A 23,504-nucleotide genomic window follows, 5' to 3' on the forward strand; every position below is an offset into this window, starting at 1 on the left:
TTTGGAAAGATCTGAAATGCTGTGTAGAAGATGACAGATTGCTTTGTGTATTTTAAAAAGGGCTGATTACAGCAGGCTCTACCACCAGAGCAATTTAAGAAGGAGAAAAATATAGGAAGAGATGGTGGAATTTCTATGGGACTTCTTAAAAAATACATACACACATAAGGACATTTGAAATGTGCACAGAGATGTCTTTGTTGAATATATTTCTAATAAAACACATATACAGGATTAAGGCATATCTTGCTGAAAACTGCAAAAACACTTCTTAGCAATCAGCAAAATTCATCAGCCCATAGGTTTGCATTGCTTTTACAGAGGGAAGAGACAAGACCTGTGAAAGAAAAAGTAGAGGTGGGAAGCAGAGAACTGGCTGCAGAGACCACCCTGAAGTGTGCTTCTTAAAATATGTATTTCCAGTATGATGTGTTCCCTGCAAAACCAATTGAAATCTTTTGTACCGTTGACTATTTCCATCCTAAAATATCATCACAATTTAATTCTCAGATGTTTCAAAAGGATTTCTAGGTGCTCTGCTGTGGATTATTTAATTTTCTTCATGAAGTTAGATTATGCATTTAGGTTATTTTAGGTTATTAGTTAACAGTCTGGACTTTTACACCTACCCCTTGCTCCTGACTCCAAATAACTATATAAGTAAGAAATTTTCATTAGTGCCCATGAAAACAAATTTAGTCCAGTGCTGGCTGTTACGATATTCACAGCATGCATCAGTTTTAACTGTTAAAATTAGTATATCCATTCTCCTGACCTCTGAGCTTTCTTTTTCTATCCCTTCAAGAAAGTGTTGCAGAGAAGGGCACAGCAACATTGCCGCAAAGCCTTCCAATTTCTTCAGCCGTTTCAATTTGTGGTTAGGCCCACTGAGACCACAGAAGAGCACAGACCTCTGGCAGTGATTGGTACTTAGTGCTGGGCAGAGATCCAAGTTTATGATCCCATTTACATGGGTTTGTGGCATGGTGGAACTGACATCTTGATTTACAATAGCCCAAGTAAGATTAAGTCATGTCAGATATGACCATGAAAACGGCCAACGTGACGTTTTGACCAGGCCAGGTCATGGGTACTGTCTCCAGACATCCCACTCCTATTGACCACAGAAATCAAATGACAGCAGCACTGAAAAGCACTCACCTACCTAAAGGGAATCAGCTTAACTTTCTTAACTTAGTACCTCCCTTCATTTTTTTAGGAACACAGGGATATCCCTCTGCTTCCTCCCAGATGTGTCAATAATCCACGAGCAGCAGGGATGAAAACACCACAGCTCACACTTAGTGTACACACTGAAAGCAAACCTACCGAAGAGCACTTCACCTATGCAGTTTGCCCCAAAGGCCATCAGTATCACAAGCTTAGAAGCAGCTGTGGGACACTCAAGAAGCCACTGTCCTCTGGCTAAGGCTCACAGCACCTACCATGCAAGCACTTCCCACCCATCGTGTGGCACTCACAGCCCTGTAATTACATAAGGATCTAAGGTCACTAATGGTCTTTCTATACCAGCATGGACACCAATTCCCCGAACTCTTCCCTCACATTTCCCAAGTCAACAACAGCTTGAGTGTACTAAGTTTCATGGCACACTGAAGAATCCTGCCATTTACCAAGTTCTCATGCAGGCAATTTTTAAGGAGGTTCTTTAAAGTTTTTGCAAGGCATGGTTATTTTTTGCCTTCCCCCCCGCCAAGTCCTTTAATTGACACATAGTAAAAGTCGTGTGATTTACATGTGCCTGGAAAGGATGGATACAGCTATTTTTAACTGTATCACTTCCTTTTAATTCCATCATTCAATTAGACATATATTTTAGCTTTAGGAAACTTTCTTTTCAGTAGGTGAAATGCCAGCACAGTACACTAGCAGAACCATTAGCTGTCAAAATAAAACAGGCTTCATATTCACAGAACAACAAGATCAACTACACGCGACAGAAATAAGATGGCAGTGCACTTTTACTTTTCAGCAGCTAGCGCAGTGTTTTCTGTATTAAATTTAATAGGCATTTTACATGGGATGTCAGATATTTTTGTCTCTCCAAATAGGCTTCTTTCCTTAAAAAAAAATTAAAAAAAAAAAAAAAAATCTAGGTTTCCTGCTGCTTATACAGGGAAATCATTGAGGAACAGCACGGAATTGCAGTCTTACACTAGCAATGACTAGGTAGTCATCATTTTTAAGAACAATGTCACAAAAGCTATTTCGATGCTGTCACTCTTAAGAATAATTAGTTTCCATCAAAGCAACAGATTATCTGTTCATGTTGTCCACTGGGTCATTACAATGGGCAACCAATACAGATAAATGGTATCTAATCTTTTCTGCTCTTCTATTGGACTGATTGATGGTTATAACATCTCCAATATTATAAGGCAGAAAAATTATGCTGACATTTAGAAGCAAAAGCACAGAAAGATAAAACTAAGTACAAAGCACATCCAACACCATAAAAAAAAAAAAAGGGGCGCTAAAGACAAATAGAACAGAAAAACAAATGACAATTAAGCCAAAAGAGAATTATAGAGGGGAACAGCTATACGTTGTGGGTGGCAAGGGCTTCAATTAATTATAGAACATGAAGGGAAATCCAGGCATTTCCATGAGATGTTGTTAAAAGACATATTGACTGAGCTTTCTTTACATGTTATGCCTTAGAAGAAGACAAAAGGATTTCCCTGGTATTGATTTGTTCCTGGAATTGGTCGACTTTAAGACATGAAGAATAACATAATGAGAGGTGGCTGGGTAGCAAACAAGAAAGAACAAATTGCTGCCACTGACACTCACATTTGTGAGCTTCCATATATTATTGCCTTTTCCAATTTAGCATTTGTTCATATTGCTTGTCAGAAGCCATTAAACCACAAAATACGCTCTAAACTAAAAGCAGCAAGCCTATCAGATCATCTACTGTAAAAACAATCACCATTTCCGGCTGACCACTCAAAAGTATTAGCAATGTTAACTAGCTGGCTGGATTTGCAATATTCCTGTGATAAATACCCTACAGCACTAAATACCCTGAACTGCTCCCAGGAAGGAAGGTATTCAGCTTTTTGGAGGAGCAGAATTTTTCCCCCTAGCACTAAAGGTATCCTTTCCGTGTGCAGCTGCCGCATCCTCCGCTGCACCAGCTTTGCAGCCCTGGCAGGACAACACAAGAGGAGGATGAGGCTGATTGCATGACGGCCTGTGGGCTGAGGGCCCTTTAAACATCTCCTTGCTGGTGGAGACAAACAAAAGTCTCTGCTTTGCCATGATGGCCTAATCCTGCCCATGACAGGATGTTATATAGTCATTGAGTGGGGACCATCAGTTTGGGGCCTGGAGGAAAGAGGGTTGGCATTGCTACCCACTGTGTAGGCAATCACGGCAAGAAATTCAAAGATAGTGTAGTTCTTACCAGTATTATTTATACCAATATGAGAAAAGTAAGCAGCTCCACACCAGTAATGAATACTACGCTATGGTTGGCTTCTTTCCACAACAGCAAAGTCTTGCAAACTTATCTTCCCTTAGGTAGGTGTTTAACAATTGTCCTTACAATTATGATCTTTGAGCAGTTTTGTACAGCATTAACAGTTTGACTACAAAACCAGTTTTCTGCTATGATGAATACATCCACAGCAGGCAAAACCTCCTCAATCCACAGTCAGATGCCTACCTTCAAAATTACACTATGAGTTATATTTCTTCTCATTCTCTGGCGTTTACCTTTTTGATTTATCAGAAACTATCCCTGATTTTCACTTCTGAAATTTTGTGTATCGGCCAATTTTACCTTTCTCTGAGATTCACACGTTAGTGAGTCTCACACAACAGAATACTCCAGTATGCAAATGTTATTTGGAAAAATAGCTTACAAAATATCAAGGACAACAGTGGATGTGCTGTGCCTTAAGCAGGTGTGAGCCAAATAGCTTCTCCACTACACCAATGTTCAGAGATGAATGTCTGGATAAAGAACTGTCTTTACATTTGCTGTCACTGATATCTTTTAAGTTTTCACTCTTAGACTCATCTACCAGGTCAATGCTTATGGGAAGGATAAATCACAAAGCTACCCTCGCTACATTTATAATTTCTATCCAGAATGAAATGTTTTCTCCATCTTGTGAGAATATAAGATCTCAAAACAGTTCCCATCTCAAATGCAAGCAAAATGACAGAGTCTTGACACATTTTCTGAATGAAAAAAATACAAAATTTACATAATGCCATTTGTAATATTCCATTAATTTCTAAAAAGGACAACATCTTTTTGTTACATTTTTATTTGACATTTGGCTTGGAATTGAAATTTGATGTTTTGAACAGCACAGATGGATTTTTCATTCCGTAGGTTAGACTATTTTAATTTTGGAACACTAAAACATATTAAGAATGAGAAATTTGTTTAAATCAACCTATCATATAGCTTCTGTTTTACTTGGTTTGGTTTTGAAAGGGAAATATTTTATTTAAAACTTCATAACTGTCTCTTCTAATTATTTATTCCGATCTTTATAAAAGATGGTAAATGTTGCCCATATAGGCTATAGCAGTTCTGAGGGACAATTACAGTATATATAACACCTGAAGTAATGATATTTCAAATATTAATTTATGAATATCAGGTTAACACAGATACTTACAACTGAATAGCATGATATAATACAAATCTTCTGAATAAATGTCAAATGTATATGCACAAGTTTGAAAACGCGTGTTTCAAAGCTTTTAAAAATCACATCACACGATAACTTGAAAACAGACTTCCCCATTGCAGAGTTCTGCTTACATCCATGTGGACAGTGAGCCATTTTGTTTCATTCCTTCTCCTGAGTTCCAAGGCGTTATGATACACTAGAGTCTGGCTTGTTTTATTTTAAATGGAAATTTTCCTACCCCAGCCTCTGACATACCATGTATCATGTTATTTCTCCAGCTGTGCAATAATTTGCTGATAACTTCTTTTAACTGTAAAGAATTTGCTACTAGTATTAACTTATAAAAGGCAAGGACTGAAAACTGAGGTTCTAGTGCTTTTGTCAAAATTTAATGTTATGCTCTAAAATTTTGTTTCTCCTTTATTGCTTTTTTCTTTTGTTAAGGCTGTCAAATAACTTTGGGGTTGGGCTAACTATGATTGAGATGGATAAAACAGATCAGCCTTTCACTTAACCAGTAGGCAGCAATAGCATTTATCCCACATCTTCAAAGCAAAAGCAAATCCAAATCTGCTCTGAAACTTGGAACTAATCTGGGAAGCTAATGGAAGGACCTTGCAAAAACAGCAGAAGGGGCTTGTGCCTCTTCTGATTCTTTTCTCAGTGAAACTCTCTATACACATAACCTGAGATTTTTTCACTCTCATCACCAAGTAGGCCTATGAACTAGAACTTGTGCAAAATCCTAATAAATGAGGTAATATATTTTCAGGTCTGAGTATTAGCTCTTCCTCTCAATGGCTCAAATTGTAATACTTAAGTTTCTTCAATATGCCCTCTATTTTTAGAAAATAATGGAATCAGAATAAAAAGATGAAGCTTTCCACAAATGGAGACCCAGATACAACATAGATTAAGTCAATCAAAATCCTTCAAGATTTTTTAAACATTTAACTTTGATTATTTTAAATCAATTCAAATTCCTAAGTGAGAAGTCACTTAGACTAAAAATGTAACTTTTAATTTCAAAATCCAAAGAAACATTTCCATAGTTTCAAAGCTTTTCTTTTGTATATTTTTAAACTAATATTGTGTTGGGAATCATCCTTTCTTAAAACAAACCACCACACGCACAACAGTTTTGATTTCATATTCTCATTTTCTGGGGAAAAAGTGTTGAAATAACACTGACTGCCTCTACTAGCAAACAATGGGACCTTCAACCCTGTAATAGTGATTGGGCAAGAACATATTTTCTTCTCAGTCTCTGTGAATTTGTGCAATTGTGCAAATTAAGGGGGATCTACTTATCAGTCTCCTTGTGACAACTGAGTTTCAAGAGATTATAATGCTCTGATGTTACATGTGATATGGCTGAGTGAATGAATATAAAGTAGGAGGATAAGAAACTGTTTTATCTAGTTTTTCTTCCCTTCTGTTGTCTGTTTATGCTGTGACATTTTCTTGTTTTAGCTCTCTTCTGCTTCTTTGAAAATTAAATGAGACACGGTATCTCAGAGACTACTGGCACTTATGGATTAGTGAGACTAACGTAAAAGCAATTAGATAGGTTAAAAAATAAAAAAAGAAAAGAAAAGAAAAAAGGAAACACATGGCCTGAATTTTATTAAAAAAAAAAAAAAAAACACCAAAAAAGCAACACACAAAAGCACAACAAAAAACCTACAACCAAAATTTGCGGCAAAGGTGAGGCTTGATAAAGAAAGCCAGGCCTGGGAAAATGATGAGAAGATACGGTGCAGGCAAAACAAATCACAGGGGTGAGAAGAATGGATGAAGGAATGGTGGGGCTGTAACAACACTGCAAGAATGGCAGCCTCACACATTCAGCCTCACCAGCAATCTGCCAGCTGGCACCAACATCTTCTAAACATATCCAGGATACTCAGAACAAGATGTTAAAAGCAATGTATTGCACTCGGTTTATACCAGGGAACCACAGACACATTCCACCTGGATGCCAGAACAGTTAAGTCTCGTGTGTTGTACATGGGAAGACTATACTTGGAAACTCATTTTGACAACTACATTTCGTTTGAGTTGTTGACTGCCTGAACTAAAATTTTATCAGTTTGAACAAGAATCAATCTATCTAAACCGCATAAAAAGGAAAAGGGCACTTATGTAGTGATGTCCCTTTGCCAGCTTCTATTCATGTTTATCTCATTGGTACATAGACTGGAAAATCTGAGATTCTATGAGCAAAAATAACTAGAAGTATAGGTATGCACTTTCATATGCAAGTCGTTAAATTAATCTGGAGCTCTAGCTTGTGACCTACTTTCTAAAGAGCTCTACTTAAATCTGTGATATACTACTAATTTTGATCAAATAATTTGAGTCTTAATCTAACTTGTACTCAGACTGCACTACTCCATGCTGTACTCTGTTTTATTCAAGTTTAAAAGGACATTTTCCAGTTTTATCTAAATGGGTACAAATAAGCAACTTTTAAAAGTACACCAGGACAGAAGCACAAAAAACTTCTCTTTCTTTTCTATGTTTTTGAATCTCTAGATCTAAAGTCACTACTAAGTCAAATAAAACTTCCCAAGCGGATCACAAACTCCTGACAACTCTTGTGTAGCAAATTACAGGCAAAACTTTACATCTCTGCATCCTGTAAGATGGTAAGCAAAACAGCACTATCTAAGCAGTACTTGCCTGGGAGAAACAGAGATGCAGGGACAGCAGATTTCACAAGCCTCAGTGCTGTTGTTCCCTGGGAGAGCTGATGAAAGACAACATGGTGCATTTATGTGTGAGTATCCATGCAGTGGATCATCTAGCCAGTCTTGCCCACAGGCTCAGGAAGCATTAGATTCTTATCATCCAGGTTTTCAGGTTAGCATACAAAATACAGACAGAAGAAGGCTACTAAGATGCATACAGACTGTCTAATTTTAAGCATCTGACTTAAATGTCATAAACTGTACTCTGAGGGCATCTGTCTTCAACTGAATATGCAGAGAATTTGCCTGTCTGGGCTCAAATCTAGGATATAAGTGGTGCCTGCATGTGCCCCAGAACATCCCTAAAGAAAGATAAGGTCTCACTTACAACTGTTAGCTGCTTGCATAGGCAAAGTCACAACAGTTCTTCTTCCTTGAGACTCAGGCAGGACAATGGGTCGCAGGCAGCAATGTCATGCCCAAGCAGGCAGGACACAAGGACCACAGAGCATGGGGAAAGCGATTAGCAGTCTTTCCTTCTCCTTCAAAGTATCAGCTCTCATTTCTTCATAGAGAGACCCTTAATGGCCACAATTTCTCACTAACCCAAATATTTCATAAGCAGACAGACCCTCAAACTGATCAGGTGAAACTCAGCCTGGCTTAAAGTGGCTCCAGCTCTAAGTATTCTGAAATCTATACAAAGGGAATGCCTACGGCAGATAACACAGATATTGTAACGATTTTTTTCACCTGACAGAATAGTGCAAAGCCTGCAATGAGTGTAATTTCACCAACTTCAGAACATCAGTTTACAGAGGAGGTCGTTCAAGCACAGAGTCCCCAGTACCTCATTGTTTCAGCTTTCTGCAGGCCATGGCTGGGCAGAGGGCATAAAGAGCCAGTTCTGTGACTTCCTTCTAACTTTGTGAACAAAGAGCTCCCTCAAGATCACCATTCCTACCTTCAGCTAGTGCTGAATGTACTGCCATTTGCAAAAGGTCAAACTAGATTCACCTGTGATTAATTCAATTAGTAGTTTGATTTTCACATTTACTGTACCACTTCAAAGCAAGAACTAAGAACACACTGTAAACATAACTCTTACCATCAAACTAATTCTGTAACTTGCGATTACAGAAAAAATTAAAGTTCCTTGTTTGAAACCAGATGCATTTTCAAGAGCTTTTCTACCTGATTTTGTGCCCACACACTTCAGAGGTATCTGCGTGTTACATGCTGAGAATAGCTTACGTGTTCCAGTCACAGGGGAAAGCGTTCCTCAGCTCTGAACTAACAGACACTGAGCAAAACTTGACTTTTCAGTTCTGAAGGATATAAATATTTCTGAGATAGGAAACTAAGTGCTTGACCATAAGAGCAACATGAAGCAAAAGGCTGATTCATTAGTAACCTAAATTTACATAAGACATGCCTAACCATATCAACACCTAGAATATTTTGAGAAATGTATGCATTTTGATTTAAAGTGACCCACTTAAAAGGAAAGATGGTTTTGATCAACCTTAAGAATAAAAGCCTCCAAAAGGACTGCTAAACCAGAGAGCGTAGACACTTGAGCAGCTTAGGAACTTTTCCTGACCAACCAAAAGTGATTCAGGGAAGCAAGTGCTCAGATCAGGACTAACATGAGAAAAAAATTAATTGAAGACATATTACTTGTATCTTCTACTACACTGTGACAAATTTCTTCACTCAACCAAAATGCTCTCCTTGCAAGCAGAAGTATCAGCCATGCAGCCTTCTACCCTAGCAATACTTGTGTGCTTTTAAGTGCAATTCACAAGCCCCTTAGACTCTGGGATGTTGAAAGCTCAATGAAAGAATGAGAAGAACGGCAACAGAAGACTGCTATGAGATTTTTTTTTTTTTTTCAGGAAATGAAGATCTAGGTCCCATATATTAATACTGTTTGTATTTCTTAGACCTCTTGAAGATGTTTTGTTCTATGGTCGACAGACACAGAGAGCAACTGGAACAACTTTGTGTGCAGATGCAAAATGTTTCACAAATTGCTACTTAGCCACAGACCTGGCATTAAGTAGTATTCCAAAGTGAGATCTGTATCTTTGCATTTCAATTACTAAAATCCTACCTACTTAGTAAATCTTAACATGACAGAAGTCATTAAGTTCCTCAGGAGTCAAGTTCCCCAAGTAGATGCTGTAGGGGTTTTTCAGTAATTATTTTTGCAGTGCTATCACTGGAACTTCACAAGCACAAGACACAACCAATGTATGTAACATATTAGCTAAAACAAGCTGTAACATGTTCAAGTGCAATCTACACAGAGAAGACAAAAGGCTACTTCGAAACATTTCATCATTGTTCCCCCAAGTAACAATATAATTTGGGATGTCCCAGAGCATGTTTGCAACAATACAGCTATACAGAGAACTTAGCCCACGCTCAATCTCAACATTTTCTTCACACACCCTGCATAAAAGCCTTAAATCTTAATTCACAGAGCTTGCTCTTTTGCCTGCTGGGAAGACTGAACCAGAATTCGGGACTGTGGCTCCATGGTGTTCCACATCATGGAAGGTGAAAAAGTAGACAGACTTGAATCCTGGAGCAGGAATTTCTGCTCATATTTGCTCATTTGAAAATGAGTTCTAAAAGCAAAACGTACCTAAATGAACAATTCTACCTCCCATCCTCTTTCCCGGACCCAAACTCCAGTTTTTCATTTGAGAGGTTCACTAGAGTCTAGTGGATTGCCTCCCTCTTTACATTCACTGACAGTTATTTTTCTTCATCCACTTATTTCAAGTTGTGCCGAATGTCTAATCAGGCATCCATTTATTGCAAGACAGGTAAAAGATACCAGAATTACAGACACACAGCGGGTTATAATTGAAAGAGTCAATGGAGAATCTCACCACTAAATAAGAGAAATACTTTGGAAGAAGCAGAGTTTGAGAACAGTCTTTTTTGTCAAAGCATCATATTTGAAGCAGTGGAAAGACAGTGTCCTTGGTGCTGGGTAATTCTGTCCATTCTGCCAAGAGGGAGTTGTAACTTTCCTATACTACAACTGAAATTCTGCAGTTATCTCCACAGACCCATGCTGCTCGTAGAGCCTGGACAATTTTCAGAGTCATCCATTGGCACAAGATCAGTTCCAGCACCATGTTTTTGTTTCCAGAATAGCAACACAGACTCTCTGCAAAAATTGGGGTATGATCTATGGCCAAAAGGACATTGCTGGAATTTACCTCAAAGCTACCTAGCAGTGCCTCGGCTAAGTAACTAAACTTTAGGATGGAGGACAGGGGGCACTCCATCTTGGGAAGCCACAAGACATCTCTCTGGTGACTGCTCTAGCCACTGTGCTGCTTCAGTACATCCTTTTATCTGGAGACAGGGGCTGCAGGAGAAGCCCCGAGGAAGCGGCTTCTGTGTCTACATGCAACCCATCCTTTTATAACAGGGTATCCTCAAGCCCCTGGGAAGACATTTTGCAGTTCTGCAGTTGCTTCCCCTGTCCAGCAGCACTGAGTGCCTCCCTGCCCATGGAGGACAAACAAGCAGGATGCTCCAGATCCTTTGAAGGGGTCTCCGTCTTGCAGAGGGGTAAGAGGAAAAGCAGGTCTATAGTGTCTGCTAAAGTGGACTTCCTCCAGTTGTCCCATATATAAGAAAGAAATAGTCCAAACTGCACATTCCCCTTTATATGATTTTGATTACATACCAAAAGATAGTTGATAGGACTTTCCGAACATGCTATATGAGCAAGAAGCAGGTCTGGATACATGCATGCACATAGACCATAATGACGTCTTTGCCCTCATCATTTTCTGCAAAGAGACAGGAGCATTTGATCACACAGGCAAATGAAAGTGTGTGGCCAACATCTAGATTGAGTTTGGAACAAGGTGTTGAGCTTCAATCAGAAGACCCTGGTCTTTCTGGTCTTCCATTAAATGCATTTTTTTAAAGGAATATTTGCTCTTAGCAGTCAGGCATGTACACAAACAGCAACATCAGAACAGACCTGATGTTCACAAATTAATAACAGGTTTAAAACCCTGCACTTTTTCCTGATGGAAGCCTAGCATTCTGTAATAGTTGAACTGCTGTTAGACGAAAATATCTACTGTTTTATAGTAATTTGAGTTTCAATGAAGGGTATTTTTCACTCTAGTATCTTTAAACAGTCTCTATACGAAGTGCCACAGCTTGTCTTAAACCTGCTATTTACCAAAGTGAAAAGATTTCCAGGTATGAGGAGAATGCAATATTATCTGTTATAGATCAAAAAATAATAATGCTTGTGATAGGATATGATTTTTTATTTTTCACATATTTAAGTCTATATATTGTCTAGTATTGTTTCACCATTGTCTCATCATCAAGATTAACATGAAATCAAACAATGAATTATTCATGAGGTGTGAATAAATGGAATTAGCCTTTCTAGCATTCACTCTGTAAATCGCATCTTCTGGATAAATGCTTTTTTTTTTCTTATGTCTGAACACTAGAAATAATGACCTGGCTTGCAGCCTTGCTAGATTAGCTCTTGTTAGGGTGATATTTTTAGATGAACATAGGTCTCATCAACCAAGAGATGTCAGGTCTGCTATCATTCCTGTCAGCTTCCTGACTTCCAACAGTTTCCCTTTCCATCCCTAAACTCTACCCTCACCCCTAGTAGCCATGGTACCTGGAGCTCGTATGATTTGTTGAGCTTGACTCATTATCTACTGTGTTGTAACAGCAGTTAGAAACTGAATGACATTCAATTAAAATGATATTAGCAGCTCAGGAGTGATTTTGTTTAATTTACTCCTACTCAGATGTAAAAACATTAGTGACTTTTTTAATTGGACCTCATAATGTCTAACTCCTACTCAAATGCAATGAAATTAAAGACTTTGGTGGCTAAATACCGCTTAATTTACTCCTACCCATCTATAATGACATTAAAGATGCTTTAGGGTAGATATTGTTTCAAATCATTTATATTCAAAAGAAATCTGAGCTTATAGGTACTATTATTGAGCATATAATTAAATCAGACAAGAAATGTATCTATACGGTAGGGGATAGTTGGTTACAAGTAATATTAAAAAGTAATCATTCATTTTTAATGCAAGGATATTAAAAAGTAATGTTAAACACAAAAATGTCTGAAGTTTTCTGTTGTTCACAGCCTCTTCAAGGATACAATCCTTTCCTTTTTTAATTCAGCATGTGGTTTTAGATGAAACATTTTTATTAAATTGCACATGGTTTTAAAATCTTTCTTAAGCGGTATTTATATGATAAATCCAAGGCTGACTCGTGTCATTACAGAGACAGACAGCAAAGCATACTTTTCAGTAATGGGGTTCACTTTGCTCTGTAACTGTTTGTAATACAGCTTAATGGATTCTTCTAAAGTTCAAACATTTTAGAGGAGCATGTGGTTCTCTGTCACATTTACACTACATCACCTCCCTTTTAAACATGACTTGTCCTATACCAAGTTGATGCTATTTGCTTCTAATACAAGTATCTGCCCCATGTTTTGTAACATTGATAAGGCTGGACCATCAAATCCTTCATGCCTTTTTTACTCACACAAAAATTCCATTGATTCAGCCTCTGGTATATTCCTCTTTCCCCCTTCCCAGCTTTAAAAAGCAAAATCATTATTAAAAATGCCTTCCTTCACTTAGACAAACTTCTAATTATTAAAATGAAAAGCATTTACAAAATTTCATTTATGCTTGTATTGTGAAGACAAGTCATGCAGATGACAGGCTTGCTCTTGGGATGGCAGAATGAGATTTACTCTTTAATCTTGTGCTCTTATCTAGTGTGTGGCTATGGAGATGTTCAAATAGAAAGTCCTGTTCTAGGTAACTAGCATGAACCATTGCCAAGAGAGAGAGGAGATATTTCTCTTCTTCCCTCTTGGGACACACAGCCAGCATCTTTGTCCTGCTGACTGGTGGGTGGTTCAATGACTGTCTTTCACCCTGGTCTTCCAGTAGTAGCACCTTATACCAACTTTTCCCCATTCCAGACGGAAAGTGGTCCCTTGAATTCTTCAACAGCAAGGCCTGCCAGAAACCAGGATCCCCAATTTGTTTTCTGATTCTGAAGCACGAGCCAATACGTTATTTCTGGATTTCTCATGTTGCAGTCTAGTTTAAAATAATTATAATAATTACTTCATAATAATTTTAAGGTTGCATTGTAAAAAACTGGTTTAATCCTGGGAAACATTTACATACAATTTTGTAATTTGTTCCTCTTAAATCTGGAATTTTGACATGAGAGGACTTAAAATAATTTTTCCCTGGGCATGGGCTTGCAAGGGGTGAAGCAGTGTGGGCTTGAAACACCAAGGAGCTACAATGCTATTTTAGAATATTCATAGCAACATTAGTAACTATATAAGCCTCAAAGTTAAGCACCAGCTAACACAGAATGTGTCTTCTGCTCTGACCTGCAGCAGATCGTTTGTCAGGTCACACAATAAAAGGGACCACTCTGCTCAGCTGGAGCTGGGAAGTGTATTCCCTCACACAATCCCTTTGAATCGGGCACTCAGCTGAACAGTACTCTGGCCTCAGCCACGGCATCATGCCATGATATCTCTCCTGCTTTACAGCCTGAGTTACAAGATGAGACCACTCTGGGAATTTATGCGTTATGAAATACAGACCTTCAGGTGGTGAGGTTGAAACACAAGTTCATTGTAGGTCTTGGGCTCAGAGCATGAGATACAGTGAGACTGGCACAGGTATTTTGCCAGGGCAAGGCCAGAGCCTTCAATACTTTACATTCTACATGTTTATGGCACCCACATGCAAGTGTGGCGTCATGACTAAACATTTCAGCAAGAGCTGGGAGAAACTCTCCAGGAGCCTTCTGGTGTCCTTCCTCACCCCCTAGCCCAGAATCGTCAAGCCCCCACAATGAAACACTGAATTTGTGCCTTGACCTCGCATAGGTGTGAGTATCTGGAGCTGGACAGGGTCTGCCACCATCCAGGGAGCAATGGCTAGTAGGCTGTGTGTGCTATGTCCCAAGTTACAGCTGCATACCTGTGTGCACCTACTCATTTATTTCGGGGCCATGGCTCCTCCCATTTTACCTTTGCAGGCAGGATTATCCAAAACCCATCTGGCTTGACATGTTGGATGCATACTGATAGTGTTGTGGAGGAAAAAGAGGTGCCCTAGATACAACAGAAGCTCTCAGAGTAAAAATGTTATTACTGTACATTTGGACATGGCCCAGCTATCAAGAGATAATAATTACAACTTTATTAAATTAACCTACTACTGATATGTAGCATATTTACTGTAGATATGATTAATGGAATTGTCTCCACTTGAAGTGGTCAACAGAGACTACTGAGCATCTGAATTTCTGTTGTCACTACATTTTTCTCTCACTACTTTCTTCTGGTATCTCCTTCCCTAAAGCAGTCTCTGAATAATCTATTGCCAATGGGTACAATGTAAGGGAGAGGAAGCACAGTTACAATATGGTGACTAAACTGAACATTGATGGATAATGTTTGCAATAGGGAGCACCAATGAAACACTAAAGAAAAGAAGGTAGATATCAAAAACAATGATTATGTGATCCAATTGTGTCATTCCAGATCGCCAAAGTTTGAAACATATGGAAAAAATACACAAGGACTTCTCATTGGCTTCCATGTTTCAGACACTAAAGGAATCATTAACAGAATGCAGTTCTAAATACCTTGTATATATAGTGAAACCGACTCAATATCGTCCCTTCAGGTGTGAAATGACAAATTTCAAGATACCTAGCCAAGTATACATTTGTCTGCACAGGAAGCCTCTCAGGGTGCAGCACAGTGAAGCACAACGACTCAGATTTACTTGTAGTTTTTTGTGTACTTCCCCTCAAGCCAAAAGCATTTTCGAAGTCAAGGATACTATGACCAGGATGAAGTCCTTTAACAGATTCAGACTTAAATGCCTACACTGTGCAGAGACGCTTTATATTAACAAGACATTTTATTTTAACAAAGAGCAAAAGAAAACATACATGTTCAGCAGGAAAAAAAAAAAAAGATATCTGTGTAACTGCCATTTTGTAAGTTGGGTGTCTAAGATGATGAAATTTATAAAGCAAATTAACTTTCATCTAGTTCCTCTGCTCCAGTAAGATGGGCTAAAAGCAGGTCACTTCCCATGCAGTGCAGCCCTCACCAACCACAGGAAAGGCCAGTCCAGAATGGGCTAAAGAACATAACTCCTTGTTACCACACTGATGATCAGCCAATCTCATTTAATCCTTGCAATGTGACTGCAACACACTTCCAAGGCACCCTAATTCTCATTATGGGTTCCTGAGCTATTATATAGAGCACTCAAACAGCTTATATCCTCTCCTATCTAACCTCATTTTAGAAAGCCATTATTTAACACATTCAGTAACAAACCTCATACTTATATATTTTCTAGTTCTAAGGAAAAAATAATAAAGCTTTCTTTGTTTTCTACCTCTAACATCACAACCACATGAAATATTTCTGTTGCAACTAGTTAAGAATTGTTTCAAGAAAGAGGAAGAGACTTTGTAATTTCCATGGTGGAAATTTTAATAAACAGCACCCTCAAGAGGATTAGAACTCACTTCCTTCACTGTTTGGTAAAGGAAAAAAAAATCAGTTGCTAGGCTACCACTTTTGAATACAGCTAGAATAATTTCCAAGGGTTATTTAAGGTGTTTAACTACCGAACAGATGCTGTGCGGGAATCTGTGTATGCACTAATACCCCCAGTCACAATTGCTACTGTGGGGGCCCTGAGGCATCTGCGTGGTTTAGTGTAAAACTGAGGCTCGCCAAGATCCAACAGGCAATCAGTCCCCATTTTAAGACGATCCTTTAGGAGGTCACTTTGGAAAGGGATGAGGAAACGGGCTGCTTTGGGGAGTCCCTGTTGCTCCACACATTTGGGAAAGTCCTTGTGAGAAAAGCTCAAGCAAAGAGAGGTCTCATGCTTTGTTCTGAGGGTGATCAGTCCCATGGCCATCCTGGCTTGTGGGCTTAAGGCATGAGAGCACACCTGGACTGCTTCCTTATGCTGCACCGGGATGAGACCCAGACACATGCTGTGGAGACCTGGGACGGACATATAGCAGCCATACCCCACCCTGGATAACAGAAGGACTGACTGGAACTAAGGGCACGCTGCCAGTGCCCTTCTCTCCCTGGACAGACAGGTCATTAGCTGGGGGTAGCTGCCAGGAAGATTACAGCCTCTGTCCCTGTAAATCTCAGTATGAGCCAAGTCATCTCCAGAGTCTTGAAGGAGAGCAACTTACGTCATATGTCTGGATTTAGTGGTCAAGAGGTCTTAAAAATCATGTCTCAGAACAGAAATCAGATGTGCTGAGGAACAACCACAATTGCGTAGCACCAGAAAAGCCACTCTGGTCCTTCATTCTACCATACAATGGAGTGTATATGTTTTCTTAGCAGAAGTAACACTGTCCAGATGTCTCTTCCCTCTTCCACTCATTCTTTCCAACTGAACACATATCATGCCAATACCACTAAAACTGATTTGCTGGTTTCTTAGTGATAACTTCACTGAAAATAAAGATTTCCAAGAATACCAGAATGCTCGATGTTAAAGACAGCCATAATTTATAGAGTGAATAAATTTGATTCCCATTTGGGTGTTTCTTTCCAAGGTGTTGACAATGCTCAGGTACAGGAAATTAGATTTTTTCTATTAGGTTTAAAAGAATGTTGCTGAGATAAAACCTTGAGAATGAAAAGTCAAATAATTCAGATAATTATTTCAGTCAAATAATTACACTTAATTTAGTAAACTGATTTTCAAAGGATATATGTTGGGTTCTCAGTATGCTGCAAAATTGCACTCAGAGTTTGCTGTATTGGCAAATGCTGTTATTTAGCCTTTTTGTTTTAATTATGAGCACTTTCTCAGCGTTTATCAATTTTTAGAACTTTTATGGATTAAAAATATATCCTTACCATTTAAAAAGTCACTGTGATCTCAGGAAGCCTAAGCAAGGTTAGCCTTCTGAAGAACTGCCAGATTCATGCCTCATATTGTTTCAGAAGAACGTGAATTCCTAGAGATGGAGAACCTGCCAGATACAGATGTGACTGGGACTGTCAGAGAGCAAATTTAATTCATCAGCCAAAAGGAAGCTGTTTCGTCAAATCAGACCTGACAAGTCAGAACTGTTTTCACAGTTACACTTTGGTATGAAGGACTACTTTTAAATTACTTTTAAAAGCATTTTATTACTTTTTTAAAAAATCTAGATGCTTTTAGTAAAGCTAGAAATGAGATGACATGTATATGAAGAAAACTTGGGCAGAAACAACTCATATCTGATCATTAGTCTCTGGAACAACAACAAACAGCCACTTATCTGTGATCATGCTACTTGGCTGTAGCATTAACTTAGATATCAAAACTTGCAAGATTCACATTAATGTAAGCTCCACAGATTATCTGTGATACATGCATGAATGGCTCTGGTCCCATTATTCTGAGATAATTCATTTCCTCCCCTTCTCCCAAGTTTTACCACCCTTTCTTAGCATGTCTGGCCAATTTTCTGACATGAAAGCCTTAGTAAAACACACTGATTGCTTACTTGACTTGCCACATACAGCAATTTTTGTTAATTATTTTAAAATCCATATATATACATCTCTCTATACATAGGCTCTATATGAATAAGAGAGGCTAGTACATAGCAATTACCTCTGTCTTCTAATTGCTTTACTAATTTTTTTTGAGATAAAAATAGGCAGGAAATTTTTGCATAACTGTTAATTAAGATTTCTTTTTCGCCTTTCCAGAGTAATATAATATACTGCGGTAGAAATACAGCTTAACCTACATTTCACGCTCAGCCATATTCCTTTTTAGGCTGTAGTTAACAAAGGTGTTCATGAATCAGCTGAAAATCTCAATTCATAGTTGGATGACACTTTTCTTCAACTAACAACAATCCTCAGTTACAAATGCCAAACAGGAAGAGCACATCTGTGAAAAACAAGCCTCTTAAACTGAACGAATGAATAACAATGATGTGTGGGCTGTGCTTTCTATACTGCAAACTCTGGGAAGACCTTTCTGTGAACAGCTATCTGATAACAATTGAAGACGCTTTGGTGTTCCTACTTGCCTCCCACATCCCTTTGTATCAGCAACTCAGCAGAGAGAGTCTGACAGCAAGATTCCTTTGTCACTTGAAATTTCAGGTACTGTAACTCAGCTCAGGGCTCCGCAAAGGGGCCTCTACTGAGTGGCTGGCTGTTTGCACAGAAGAGACAGAAATTTCTCAATGGTTGGTTCTCAGTGTGCAGCATGAATTGTTATCTACAAGATACCCCAACTAAATTGCCCTCTGCTAAGTAACCTTTCATCACCTTGGTCTCCCTGATTTACACACAGCAGCACCCTCATTTCCAATATACAAACTAAAGCCCTACAACACCTATCTAAAGCCCTACCTATGCTGCATGCAGTTCATCTCAAAGTTAGTTGCAAGCATGAGGAGAACAAACCACCTGGGCTTAAAGCACCATTAAGTTCTCAAATACCATGCTGAAAACCATAATGTATAAGTCTATAAAAATGGAAGGGAATAGACAGAAAAAAGTTAATCTTCACATCCAAAGCTGTAAAATCCAGAAGCATAACAGGCATTTCCCCATAATTCTCATAGGCCCATGAGAGAGACAATGGATCTGAATGTAAAAATGTAGAAGTGTGAACATGAGCAAATCAATCTCGACTTGCAAGCTGCTGTCTGACATAAACAATTCCCCATCCCAGTTTTGCATCCATAACATTAAGGAATAACTAAAAGTATTTGCAACACTTCATTCATCATATTGAAGAGTGCTGCAGAGAAAAAGGACAAGAACACTAGCACTGCAAATCCATATTGCTCTTTTTCCTCAAGCCCCACACCAATAATTACATAATCCAGCAACATAAAAACAAGAAAGTGTCAGAGTTCTTCTCTGAAAGAAAACCCTTTTGACTGCTAAAAGGCAGACCTCCCTAGCCCAGAAGAGCAGACTGAAGCTGTGCAAAGCTTCCTACATCAAGAAAAGGGCCACACCTTTTAGATAGATGTAACAAACAGACTTAGTTTTGCAGAAAGTTTTCTTCCATCTCAGCAGAAGACAAGTTCTCAAACTCTCCAATGACATGAGAAACACTCTCGGATCTGCTCATTTTCCTTTTTGTCAAAACAGGCCATAATTTTCCAAATATTTGAGATAATTTTTTTCCCAACAACTTAAAATTCCAGTCACTGGAATCAGTCTGACAACAGTGAATTTATTTGGACTCCTTCTACCTCATTGACATGCTAGAGCTTCAGGCAGTAGCATAATCTCAGCATTTTTCTCTCCTGAAAAACAGATGCTACTAGGAGGAAACAACTTTAAGACCTCTGCAGCAACTGCCACATTCCCAAAGACAACTTCTTCTCATCCCTTCCATCAAAAACAATGACCAAAGTAAGATCTTTCTATAGACTCTTAGGAGTTCCTATCCATGGCTTTCCATGCCTACACTTGACACCATTTGTCCAGCTATAATTAAAGATTAAGAGATGAAACACTGTTTAAAGTCACCAAATCTCTGATGGGTTTTTTCCTGTTCCAAATCTGTGACCATGAAGGAAAAGATCTTGCTTTACAGAAAAGACTGGAAATGTACGTTAGATGCAACGTGCTGTTACAGTGATGAATTGCATTGTCTAAAAGTCAAAGCACAGGTCTCTGGGGTACAACCCACTGCTGTGTTCTTGTTAACTGTACAAGGGACACTCGTACCCAGAGCTTCTGTATTCCCCACCTGTAAAAATGTGAATAAATAACACAGATGTTTCAACACCTATTGCTTTGGCATTTGTAAGCCATTACAGGTCCTAGGCTGAAAGTAATATTAGTTTAGATCATAGTTTTTGCATTTTTTGTCCTCTCGTTCTTAATTTTGAAGGACAACTGCAATTGCAGTTCATCCATTTAGACTTATCCTAAAGTCATTATTTGTTATGATGCTGTTCCTGCCTTCAGCTGCAAAGAAAATGACTATCCCTACCCCCTCACAGGCAGGATTAACAGCCACAGAAAATGAGTTATGGCTAGAATAACTGACATGAGCTCAGAAGTAAATTAATTTTCAGAAGTCCATCTAAGCCCAAGAAAGAATTCTGCACTCTGTGTCTCCTTAATTCTTCCTCACAGCTATGTAAAGTATACAATGTGTTTTTCTTCATCACCAGTCTGCACACTCAAGACACATGCTTTGACCTATTAGGGTAAAGGTATCGTGTGAATTAAGTAGTGTGAAATAAATGGTGCAACGCTATACAGAGCTTGTGCACTCACAGGCTTGGGGTTTTTTTAACTTAAGTAACATATTAAAAATATTGCTGGCACGGGTGGATCATTTTATTTATAGGTAGAATAATAACTATTTCACTTATGTCTCTGTCATTCTCCAGGTAAGCAGGCTAGAGGGAAAATGAGGCTAGTGCTCAGTGAGATTATTTACAAATACATACACACAAAAATCGTAGTAAAAAGCCTCATCATTTTTTTCTTCAATCCATAGTTTCACCTTTCTTAACAGAATAGGTGCTAGATGGAATTGCATGGGTTTATTTTGGCTGAATTTGTTTAGAAGATTCATAGATCTGGCCTGTTTTTAATGCTGTTCATCAGTAGATTAATGAGTATGCTCACCTTGTTCAGAACTGAACTGATATCCAAGTAGCTTATTACTGCTATCAGCTTTTGCTCACTAGATGCTATTGAATAAATCGTCCTTGAATCAGCTGAAGACAAGACATTGTGGGATAAAAATATAGACTGGATGCTGATATACTGCATAGTGCTTATACAGATTAACACTACACAACAATGATCTCCAAGCATCCTTCCAAAGTGGTAATATTTCAGTGTAGAGACGAGTGCACATCTTCCAACCAAATACACTTCAAAATCATAAGCCATGTTAAAAAACACATGGCACCTCTGTGCTGAAAGTATTTTGAAGAGATCTGTTTTTTTGAAGTTGTTGTAGTGTAAAAATATACTTACCTACCTGCAGCTGCAGCAAAAAAAAAAATAATAGCGTCTTCCACTATTCACAGTTATCAATAAATGAAAATTAAATAAATTAAATTCTCACAAAAAGTGAGAGAAGATATGAGGAAAATAACAGACATACAACAGCTGCAGCTTTTCAACATGGGACCTCAGAACACACTGTAAGTGCACTTCATGTCATATACAATGAGTGACATGTATCCCAAGTCAGTGGGAACATTTAGCATGTTACAAATGAAGCACATGTCTTGTGATCCGTTTTGCATCCAGCTCTGAGCGCAAGAACACGCATCGCAGAAGCTCCATGTGTGTACTCCTGCCACTACAAACAGCTCCATGGAGATCCATTGCACGGTGAAGAATTTCCTACACAGATCCAGGCTGTAGGATCAGCACCTTAGTAGATTCTTGCCACAAATATCAGGAAAACAACACCACATTTCTCAAAGTTTATCTGGAGAATATGGTCTTACCTTGTGTCATGAGCTGAAGCCTAAGAATTTTGAGTGTTTTTTTTTAATCTGGAAAGTATGTGTTTAATGAAATACAAGTATGAACTCAAGTCTTAATGTTTTCAATACTTCCTCTACCAAACTGGAGTGTATGCTTTGCTAAATTATGTCATATGTTACCTTTGCATATTAAAAAAGTAGATGGAAATACTGACTTACATTTATTTTAACACAATTGTGTAATTTGAGGTTTATAGAGCCATGCATAAAGCATTTGTTATTCCACCTATAACAAAACTGATCCATTAACTCTGACAATATTTTTAGCACATATTTTGTTACAAAAACATTAAGACACATTATGAATCATTCTGGCATTATGAGAGTTAATAGAATACTATATATTTTTCAGGATTATTAATATTTAGTGTCATTCAGTAAATTAAAAAATCAAGTTTAACTCAGGTTAAAAATATCTGATGATACAGTACATAGATGATTGTAAATGTATATTAATGAAGCTTTACACAATTGACTGGATATCTTTTCGTTAATCACTCACAAAGCCATGCCAAACATATATCAAAGACTTCAGCTCCTTTTTCATCCAATCTTCCGACATTTCATTATTATGGTTACCTGATTAATGGATGCAATAATATATGTGGCATGATATGATATGTTCACATTAAATTTTAATCAAATATTACTAAATTCAGAAAACATTAAGTAAATCATGACTGATGAGGCAATATTGCTGTACTGTCATATTGATGGTTAGAGAAACTCACTACGGAGAGTTACAGATTAAGGAAGAGAAGTAAATCTTATGAGGAAATAGAAGTATCTCAAGTTCAACTAGTTGGTTCTTTTAAAATTGCCTTCCAGCCAAAGGCTGAATATTAGATCCATCAAAAGTACTCCAGTGTCTGTAACTGATATGAATGTTTTGTTTTCTTCTACTGCAAGTTGTCTCATTCTTTCAAAAGCATGGATTAGCATATACTCTGCACAAGGGCCTTTCCCAAAATACGATGTAGTGAAAAACAACATTATTCCTCTCCACAGTGGTGAAAAATTGGCCCAGCTTATGTAAAACTTTGCTAGGATCTGAGAAGCAGGGCATCAGGCACATGGAATACACTTGGTCTGTTCATTTTTACCCAAATTATGCTATTGTTGCTTTGCAAAAGGTGGACAGGCAGACAGATGGGGGTTTGTGTTTGCAGCCAAGATCTGCAAATGTAAGATGGTTTCATCTGGGAAAACCAGAGAATGTGCCTCTTCTGCTGTAGACAGCACCTTGCTTTTCAGCTTTAAGCCAGTAATGAACCTGTTAACCTGAAAATTTGGAATTCATATTTGTCAATAATTCTATAAAATATTTCATTTTTAACCGGCAGCAAGAAAATGAAACACTGAATCGGCTTTTTACCGAGGTGTTTGAAATTAAAATAGAGCTAACTGTGTTTATCTACTTATACTTCCTGTTCTAGTGAAAAGTCCAAGGGGATTTGCTTATGTTGTCCTACGCGTGCCTTGGACATCCATCTCC

The 23,504-nt window shown here is 38.3% G+C and overlaps 1 long non-coding RNA gene across 6 annotated transcripts in view; it reads right to left on the reverse strand.

The window, feature by feature from the left end:
• Positions 1-23,504, reverse strand: part of LOC110356929 (uncharacterized) — a 72,177-nt gene that overhangs the window by 41,407 nt on the left and 7,266 nt on the right. The window lies entirely within an intron of this gene.

This window comes from Columba livia, chromosome 6 (assembly GCF_036013475.1).
Source record: "Columba livia isolate bColLiv1 breed racing homer chromosome 6, bColLiv1.pat.W.v2, whole genome shotgun sequence".
Classification (NCBI taxonomy): Eukaryota; Metazoa; Chordata; class Aves; order Columbiformes; family Columbidae; genus Columba; species Columba livia.